This window comes from Triticum urartu, chromosome 7, assembly GCF_003073215.2.
Source record: "Triticum urartu cultivar G1812 chromosome 7, Tu2.1, whole genome shotgun sequence".
Lineage (NCBI taxonomy): Eukaryota > Viridiplantae > Streptophyta > Magnoliopsida > Poales > Poaceae > Triticum > Triticum urartu.
This window is the reverse complement of record NC_053028.1, coordinates 498,125,208-498,136,190: the sequence shown is the minus strand read 5'-3', so window position 1 is coordinate 498,136,190 and position 10,983 is coordinate 498,125,208.

Below are 10,983 nucleotides of genomic sequence, written 5' to 3'. Positions count from 1 at the left end.
CTCCACCATAATCCACCTCGGTCATATCGTCACCACGCTGTCGTGCTGACGAAGCTCTTCCGGGAAGCTCTACTGGATCGTGAGTTCACGGGACGTCACCGAGCTGAACGTGTGCTGAACGAGGAGGTGCCTTATGTTCGGTACTAAGGATCAGTCGACCGTGAATACGTACGACTACATCAACCGCATTGTCATAACGCTTCTGCTTACGGTCTACGAGGGTACATATACGATACTCCCTCCTCTCGTTGCTATGCATCACCATGATCTTGCGTGTGCGTAGGAATTTTTTTTGAAAATACTGCGTTCCCATACGCTTATAGCAAGACTTCTCCCATGTCCTCAGGAAGAAATGTAACTACTCAAAAATCATATTCATGTTCATAATCAGAGGGGTATTAATATGCATAAAGGATCTGAACATATGATCTTCCACCAAATAAACCAACTAGCATCAACTACAAGGAGTAATCAACACTACTAGAAACCCACAGGTACCAATCTGAGGTTTTGAGACAAAGATTGGATACAAGAGATGGGCTAGGGTTTTAGAGGAGATGGTGCTGGTGAAGACGTTGATGGAGATTGACCCCCTACTGCTGAGAGGATCGATGGTGATGACGATGGTGATGATTTCCCCCTCCCGGAGGGATGTTTTTCCGACAGAATAGCTCCGCCGGAGCCCTAGATTGGTTCCGCCTCCTGGTGGCGGAGTTTCATCCCGAAAGCTTTCTTATGATTTTTTTCCAAGGCGAAAGACTTCATATAGCCAAAGATGGGCACCGGAGGCCTGCCAGGGGGCCCACGAGGCAGGGGGGCGCGCCCAGGGGGTAGGGCGCGCCCCCACCCTCGTGGCTAGGGTGTGGGCCCCCTCTGGTTAATTCTTTCGCCGGTATCTTTTATATATTCCAAAACATGCTCCCGTGAAGTTTCAGGACTTTTGGAGTTGTGCAGAATAGGTCTCTAATATTTGCTCCTTTTCCAGCCCAGAATTCCAGCTGCCGGCATTCTCCCTCTTCATGTAAACCTTGTAAAATAAGAGAGAAAAGGCATAAGTATTGTGACATAATATGTAATAACAGCCCATAATGCAATAAATATTGATATGAAAGCATGCAGAATGGACGTATCAACTCCCCCAAGCTTAGAGCACGCTTGTCCTCAAGCGGAAGCCGATATCGAAAAATATGTCCACATGTTTAGAGATAGAGGTGTCGATAAAATAGAATACGAACATGAGGGCATCATGATCATTCTTATAACTGCAATATATATATATATATTGTCATATGATCTCTTATGCTAAAGTAACAATTCATTCACAGTTTCAAGTATGAATCATAAACTTCATTGAAAACTAACAAACTATAATCTCAGTTATTGAAGCAATTGTAATTTATCATAACATCTGAAAGACTCAACATAAGAGCTTTTCAGCAAGTCCACATACTCAACTATCATTTAGTCTTTCACAATTGCTAACACTCAAGCAATATTTATGGGTATGAAGTTTTAATTGGACACAGAGAAAGATAGGGGCTTATAGTTTTGCCTCCCAACCTTTTACCTCAAGGGTAATGTCAACAATAATAGTTCATGAAAACTCACGTCCAATTAGCTATATATATCAGGATCTTTCCAACACACAGTGCTTGCCAAAGGATAAAATGTAAAAAGGAAAGGTGAAGATCACCATGACTCTTGTATGAAGTATAAGCCAAGAATAAAAGATAGGCCCTTCGCAGAGGGAAGCAGAGGTTGTCATGTGCTTTTATGGTTGGATGCACAAAATCTTAATGCAAAAGAACGTCACTTTATATTGCCACTTGTGATATGGTCCTTTATTATGCAGTCCGTCGCTTTTATTTCTTCCACATCAGAAGATTGTATAAAGCTTATTTTCTCCACACCAATAAATCATACATATTTAGAGAGCAATTTTTATTGCTTGCAACAATGACATCTTACTTGAAGGATCTTACTCAATCCATAGGTAGATATGGTGGACTCTCATGGCAAAACTGGGTTTAAGGATATTTGGAAGCACAAGTAGTGTCTCTCCTTGGTGCAAAGGATTTGGCTAGCCTTAGGGGGAAAGGCAAGCTCAACATGTTGGATGATCCATGACAATATAATTTATTTCGGATGTAAGAAAACATAACCCATTACGTTGTCTTCCTTGTGCAACCTCAAATTTTTTTAGCATGTCATATTTTAATGAGTGCTCACAATCATAAAAGAGATGTCCAAGATAGTATATTTATATGTGAAAACCTCTCTTTCTTTATTACTTCCTATTAATTGCAACGATGACCAAAACTAAGTTTGTCAACTCTCAACAACTTTTATTCATCATACTCTTTATATGTGAAGTCATTACTCTCCATAAGATCCGTATGATCTCTTTATTTCTTTTTATTCTTACTTTTATTACCTCAAGATCATAGAAAGATAGCAAAGCCCTTGACTCAACACTAATCTTTATTATGTATAGCTCACGGACTCGATTACATAGAAGGATCATAAAGAAAAACTAAAAACTAGATCATACTAAACTTTATTCTACTAGATCAAGATATTACCAAAAGGATCGAACTAAGAAAAAATATAATGATAGAAGTGTGATGGTGATACGATACCGGGACACTCCCCCAAGCTTGGCAGTTGCCAAGGGGAGTGCCCATACCCATGTGTTTATGTCTCTTTCTTCGGAGGTAGTGATGTGATGTTCTTGGCGATGATGCCCCTTAGGATGCGATTCTCTTCCTCGAGCTTATTAACTTGTTGCTTGAGGTCCATTATTTCCTTACGGAGCTTGCCCATGACAGCTAAGGCTCCTTTCACCCATGGATGTTGCATAGTCGCGGGAGAACAAGTAATACTCTTTTTCATATTTTTCATAAGAAAGAAATCTAACTTTGGAAGGGATGACCGAGTTTGGAATAGCTGAGCTCTGTAGTTCCCCCATCGTGAATCCGGCTCAGAAACGAGAAGTAACTTCTTGATCCTCTTCCATGGCATCTATCCTTTTCAAGTCGGCCTCCATCTCTTCCTTCGTTGATGGCCCAAAGTGGTCAGCATCACTGTTTGCTCCTGGTCCCGGTGTCGGATGGGACACCCGGCTCTCCCCGACTAACTCTTGAGAAGACATCTTGATCTAAATCTGCAGCAGAACAGCTCGAAACAAAAATAGAGGATATTTATGTGGTACAGTAGTCAAAACCTTTGGGAGATTATATAATGAATTTTTACCGACCAAAATAATATCGTGCAAGAAAATGGAGTCCGGAGAGCACATGAGGTGCCCACGAGGCAGGGGGCGCACCCAGGGGGTAGGGCGCGCCCTCCACCCTCGTGGATGCCTCGTGTCCTTCCCGGACTACTTCTTATTTTCCTATTTTCTTAAATATTCCAAAATGGAGAAAAATTGCTATTAGAACTGTTTTGGAGTCAGTTTACTTACCGTACCTCATACCTATTCCTTTTCGGAGCCTAAAACGTTCTGGAAAATGTCCTTTATGTATTCCTCCGGGGTTACGGTTTCAATAACATTAGTTTCAACATTTATAGGATTCCCTGAGATATAATGTTTGATTCTTTGACCGTTCACCACCCTCGGATTTGTGCCTTCAAAGTTGTTGATTTTTATGGCACCAGAACGATAGACCTCCTTGATAATGTAAGGACCTTCCCATTTAGAGAGGAGTTTGCCTGCAAAAAATCTTAAACGAGAGTTGTATAGCAAAACATAATCACCTACATTAAACTCACACTTTTGTATCCTTTTGTCATGCCATCTTTTAACTTTTTCTTTAAACAGTTTGGCATTCTCATAAGCCTGGGTTCTCCATTCATCAAGTGAGCTAATGTCAAATAGTATCTTCTCACCGGCAAGTTTGAAGTCATAGTTGAGCTCTTTAATGGTCCAATATGCCTTATGTTCTGGTTTGAGAGGTAAGTGACAAGCTTTTCCATAAACCATTTTATATGGAGACATACCCATAGGATTTTTATATGCAGTTATATAGGCCCATAATGCATCATCAAGTTTCTTTGACCAATTCTTTCTAGATCTATTAACAGTCTTTTGCAAAATTAATTTAAGCTCTCTATTTCTCAGTTCTACTTGACCACTAGACTACAGGTGATACAGAGATGCAATTCTATGATTAACATCATACTTAGCAAGCATCTTACGAAAAGCACCATGAATAAAATGTGAACCACCATCAGTCATTAAGTATCTAGGGACTTCAAACCTCGGAAAAATAACTTCTTTAAGCATCTTAATAGAGGTGTTATGATCAGCACTACAAGTTGGAATAGCTTCTACCCACTTAGTAACGTAATCAACAGCAACTAAAATATGTGTATACCCATTAGAGGAAGGAAACGGTCCCATATAATCAAAGCCCCAAACATCAAATGGTTCGATAACAAGTGAACAATTCATAGGAATTTCTTTACGTCTACTGATATTACCATTTCTTTGACATTCATCACAAGACAAGACAAACTTACGGGCATCTTTAAAAAGAGTAGGCCAATAAAAACCGGATTGCAATACCTTATGTGCAGTTCTATTTCTAGCGTGGTGTCCTCCATAAGCCTCGGAGTGAAACTTGCGTAGGATCTGTTCCTGTTCATGCTCAGGTACACAACGTCTAATAACACCATCTACTCCTTCTTTATAAAGGTGTGGGTCATCCCAGAAGTAATGTCTTAAATCATAGAAAAACTTTTTCTTTTGCTGGTATGTGGAACTAGGTGGTATGAATTTAGCAACAATGTACTTAGCATAATCAGCATACCATGGAGCAGTACGAGAAGCATTTATGACAGCTAATTGTTCATCAGGAAAGCTATCACCAATAGGTAGTGGGTCATCAAGAACATTCTCTAACCTAGATAAGTTGTCTGCAACAGGGTTCTCGGCTCCCTTTCTATCAATAATATGCAAATCAAATTCTTGTAGCAAGAGAACCCGTCTAATAAGTCTAGGTTTAGCATCTTTCTTTTCCATAAGATATTTTATAGCAGCATGATCAGTGTGAACAGTTACTTTAGAATCAACAATACAAGGTCTGAACTTATCACAAGCAAATACAACTGCTAAAAATTCTTTTTTGGTAGTAGCATAATTTCTCTGGGCACTGTCAAGAGTTTTACTAGAATATTGGATAATATTTAATTTCTTATCAACTCTTTGTCCTACAACAGCCCCTACAACATAATGACTAGCATCACACATAATTTCAAAGGGTAAATTCCAATCAGGTGGCTGAATAATAGGTGTAGAAATCAAGGCTTTCTTAAATATTTCAAATGCTTCTACACAATCATCATCAAAGACAAATGGAACATCTTTTTGTAAGAGATTAGTCAGAGGCCTGGAATTTTTTGAGAATCTTTAATGAACCTCCTATAAAAACCGACATGACCAAGGAAACTTCTTATACCTTTGATGTCTTTAGGACACGACATCTTTTCAATAGCATCAACTTTAGCTTTATCAACTTCAATACCTCTTTCAGAAATTTTATGCCCCAAGACAATACCTTCATTAACCATAAAGTGGCACTTCTCCCAATTCAAGACAAGATTAGTTTCTTCACATCTCTGCAAAACTCGATCAAGGTTGCTTAAGCAATCATCAAAAGAAGTTCCATATACGGAGAAATCATCCATGAAAACCTCAACAATCTTTTCACAAAAGTCAGAGAATATAGCAGTCATACATCTTTGAAAGGTAGCAGGTGCATTGCATAAACCAAAAGCCATACGTCTATAAGCAAAGGTACCGAAAGGGCAAGTAAAAGTGGTCTTTTCTTGATCCTCTTTTGACACATGTATTTAAAAGAAACCAGAATAACCATCTAGAAAGAAAAAATGCGTATGTTTGGATAATCTTTCTAGCATTTTATCAATAAAAGGTAAAGGTAATGATCCTTTTTAGTAGCTTTATTTAATTTGCAGAAATCAATTACCATTCTATAACCTGTAACAGTTCTTCGTGGGATCAATTCATCTTTATCATTAGGAACAACTGTAATACCTCCCTTCTTAGGGACACAATGGACATGACTTACCCACTGACTATTAGCAACGGGATAAATTATACCTGCCTCCAGAAGCTTTAGTTTCTTTTCTTACCACTTCTTTCATCTTAGGATTTAACCGTTGTTGGTGATCAACAACCGGTTTCGCGTCTTTCTCCAATTTTATTTTGTGCTGGCATAGAGTGGGACTAATGCCCTTAAGATCATCAAGAGTATATCCAATAGCAGCACGGTGCTTCTTCAGAGTTTTCAATAATTTCTTTTCTTCATGCTCTGAAAGTTAGCACTAATAATAACATGATATATCTTCTTCTCATCAAGATAATCATATTTAGGAGTATCATGTAATGGTTTGAGCTCAAACACGGGATGACCCTTGGGTGGAGGAGAATCTCCTAGAATTTCAACAGGCAAGTTGCGTTTCAAAATGGGTCCCTGTTTAAAGAAGACTTCATCTATTTCCCTTCTTTCATTCATAAACATATCATTTTCATGGTCTAGCAAATATTGTTCTAAAGGATCATTAGGAGGCATGGCAATAGAATCAAGACCAATAATTTCATCTTTAACAGGCAATTCTTTATCATGGGGTTGTCTACAAAATTTAGCAGAATTGAACTCATGAGACATATCCCCCAAACCAATAGTAACCACATCCTTTTTGAAATCTATCTTAGCATTAACATTATTCAAGAAGGGTCTACCAAATATAATGGGACAAAAGTCATCCTGTGGGGAACCAAGAACAAGAAAATCAGCCGGATATTTAAATTTCCCACACAAGACTTCAACATCTCTAACAATCCCAACTAGTGAAATAGTGTCTCTATTGGCAAGCTTAATTGTAACATCAATTTCCTCTATCTCAGCAGGTGCAATATCATGCATAATTTCTTTGTATAAGGAATGAGGTATTGCACTTGCACCAGCACCCATATCACATAAGCCATGATAGTAATGGTCTCCTATTTTAACAGAAATAACAGGCGTGCCTACAACAGGTCTATGTTTATTTTTAGTATCGGGTCTAGCAAATCTAGTAGCTTCATCACAAAAGTAAATAACATGCCCATCAATATTATCGGCCAAGAGATCTTTAACCATAGAAATACTAGGTTCAACTTTAATTTTCTTAGAGGGTCTAGGTGTTTTAGCATTACTCTTATGAACCACAGTTGAAGCTTTAGCGTGATCCTTTATTCTAACAGGGAAAGGTGGTTTCTCAATATAAGCGGTAGGAACAATAGGATCAACATTATAAGTGATAGTCATGTCTTCAACTTTAATAGGTGCAACTAATTTTACTTCAATGGAAGGATTATATTTAAACCACTTCTCCTTAGGGAGATCAACATGAGTAGCAAAGGATTCACAGAAAGAAGCTACTATCTCAGAGTCAAGTCCATATTTAGTGCTAAATTCACGGAAAACATCGGTATCTATAAAAGATTTAACACAATCAAACATGGGTGTTATACCTGACTCATTACCTTCATCGAGATCCCAATCTTCATAGTTGTGTTTAATTCTTTCCAATAAATCCTATTTGAATTCAATAGTCTTCATCATAAGAGAACCAGTACAAGAAGTATCGAGCATGGAGCGATTATTGAGAGAAAGCCGAGCATAAAAATTTTGAATGATAATTTCTCTTGAGAGCTCATGATTGGGGCATGAATATAACATTGACTTAAGCCTCCCCCAAGCTTGAGTGATGCTTTCTCCTTCGTGAGGCCAAAAATTATATAGATAATTACAATCACGATGAACCAGATGCATAGGATAAAACTTCTAATGAAATTCCAATTTCAATCGGTTGTAGTTCCATGATCCCATATCATCACATAGCCTAAACCATGTCAATGCCTTTCCCTTCAAAGATAAAGGGAATACCTTCCTCTTGATAACATCCTCGGGCATACCTGCAAGATTAAATAATCCACAAACTTCATCCACATAGATTAGGTGCAAATCGGGATGTAATGTTCCATCACCTATAAAAGGATTAGCTAGCAGTTTCTCTATCATACCGGAAGGAATTTCAAAGTAAACATTTTCAGTAGGTTCAGTAGGTTGAGGAGCAACTCTTTTCTCTATTGGTCGGGGTGAATATACCCCGAACAAGCCCCTCAAAGGATTATGTTCCATAGTAACAAGTGACAGTAGATTTCAGCACACTACATAAATTTTTCCTTACCAAATTCCACCTACCAAATGCGCTTCACTCCCCGGCAACAACGCCAGAAAAGAGTCCTGATGACCCACAAGTATAGGGGATCTATCATAGTCCTTCCGATAAGTAAGAGTGTCGAACCTAACGAGGAGCAGAAGGAAATGATAAGCAGTTTTCAGTAAGGTATTCTCTGCAACCACTGAAATTATTGGTAACAGATAGTTTTGTGATAAGGTAATTTGTAACGGGTAACAAGTAATAAAAGTAAATAAGGTGCAGAAAGATGGCCCAATCCTTTTTGTAGCAAAGGATAGGACTGGACAAACTCTTATATAAAGGAAAGCGCTCCCGAGGACACATGGGAATTATCGTCAAGCTAGTTTTCATCACGCTCATATGATTCGCGTTCGGTACTTTGATAATTTGATATGTGGGTGGACCAGTGCTTCGGTATTGCCCTTCCTTGGACAAGCATCCCACTTATGATTAACCCCTCTTGCAAGCATCGGCAACTACAAAAGAAGTATTAAGGTAAACCTAACCATAGTGTCGTGGAATTGTCATGGCAGATGTCCTAGTGTGAGGACTTAGTCGTGGAGCCATCGCGACGGGTTAGCTTAAAGGGGTTAAAGCGGGACAAAGGACACAAGGATTTTATACTAGTTCGGCCCCTTGCGGTGAAGGTAAAAGCCTAATACAGTTGTGGTGGAATTGCTAAGGGTTCGATGACCAGGGAGCGAATCCGCTTTGCCTGGCTCTCGATCTGTTGTTTCTTGTCCTTGAACCGTCGTTGGGTCGTCCCTTTATATACACAGGTTGACGCCCGACGGTTTACAGAATCACGGATGACTCACAAACGTGTCTGGCTCGGTTTCTACCCTTTCCTATCTTACAACACAAGTTACACACCATATTGCGGTTTATGTGTACGGACCCTAATCCGCCTTTGGGCCTTGGGCCTTTTGATCTCTATAATAAAGCGCCATGCTCCTTGTCTTCATGGGCTTCAATATGGATAACTCCTTATGGGTATATCCCGGCCCCTCCTGGGCGGTTTATACTCAGTAGTTATATCCCCAACATTAGGCCCCAGATTGATTTGAACTAGTTCATGTCAATCTTCAATACTTAAGAAAATTCCTTCTTCAATATCTTCACAAAAATCTTGTAAGCCGCCGTGACTTCATCTTCCAAGTCCATGATAACCCGCCGTGACATCATCCGCTATTAACTTTACACAAAACCCAAATCTTTTAATGCATCTCCTTTAATGGATCTCCGAAAATCGAGGCGTCTACATGCCTGCATATCCATTTTTCAACCTCCTCGATTCTCGCGCCTGCCACTTATCCATTCACCTTATAAATAGGGCCGACGGTCATTTTCACTTTTCCCCTCGTGCCTCTTCGTCTCGTCATCTTCCTCGCATCGCCCCAGCGCTCGAGCTCCGCCGCCGCCGTCGGACTTCACCTCTGCTTCGTCTTTGGCCGCTGCATCGACCTGTTCAGACCAGATTCTGCTCACGCACCTCCGCCATTCAATAGTTTCGGTAAGTTCTTCTTCCTCTCCTCTATAGATCCGTTTAGGGTTTGCACGGGCTCATGAAAGTTTCGTGGTGTTCTTCCCTTGTTCTTCATCATAGCCCACATGATAGATTCCAAACCTTATATATCCTTATGTGGTAGTAATGATAGTCCTTCTTTGCCATCAGATTATCTCTTTTGTGTAGAAAAACCCGATCTGGAACTTCACGAATTGCTCAAGCACCAACCTTTAGGTCTAAATATTTTCCTTTTCCTGACATGCGGTAGATCTGACATTCTAATGTGAAACTGTGAAACTTGTTCTTCCTTACTTAGTCATTTTTTGGCTTCAGATCTATACCCTCATTGTCCGTGTAGGCGGTTTATCTTTTAGAAAATAACCTGCCATATACCATTAGTCCCCTTGTAAACCGCCAATCGCTTTATCATTTATAATAGCATCAACCTCCGGTTTCACAATTTTGCATGCCTGAATACCTTCTGTCTCTTAACCTGCAACGCTTTATGCTTGTCAACCATGAATCTTAAACCGGCACAAACCTTCCTTCAGGTTGTCTAAGAAATGGCCAAGAGTTTTTATGCTTGTAACTGGGTTCCATCCCGGATTACGAAAGAAGATCTGAAAGGATGTGTTATAACTAGCACTTTACCAAAACAGAGTGAAATCCACTGGCGAGCCCCCGGTCCGGAAAATCCTCCTACACCCAAGGATGGCGAGATAGTTGTATTTGTTGATCATCTGAGCTGTGGTTTTAAACCTCCCGGATCAAAAAAATCCGTGATTTGCTTGCTAGCTTCCAAATCCACCCTCAAGATATTGGACCTAACTCTGTGTCCAATATTTGTAATTTTCAAATGTTTTGCGAGGCTTATCTGCAAGAAGAACAGACTGTTGAACTGTTCAGGGACTTTTTCTATTTAAACCGCCGTACCGAATTTGTATATGGGCCCAATACTGAACTTGGCGGCGTTTCAATTCAAAAAAGGAAAGACGTCAGCTTCCCTCATGCCAATCATCATAGTCACCCTAAGGATTCGAACCAGACTTGGTTCTATTGCAAGGATACTTCCCCTGATGATGAGAATCCTCTGCGGGGTTATCGTCCTCACCGACTTACCAATACACACCCATTTCTCCAAAGGCTGACTGCAAAAGAACGGGCCAAGTATGCACCACAACTTGCCAAGCTCAGAGCCTTTGTGGCTA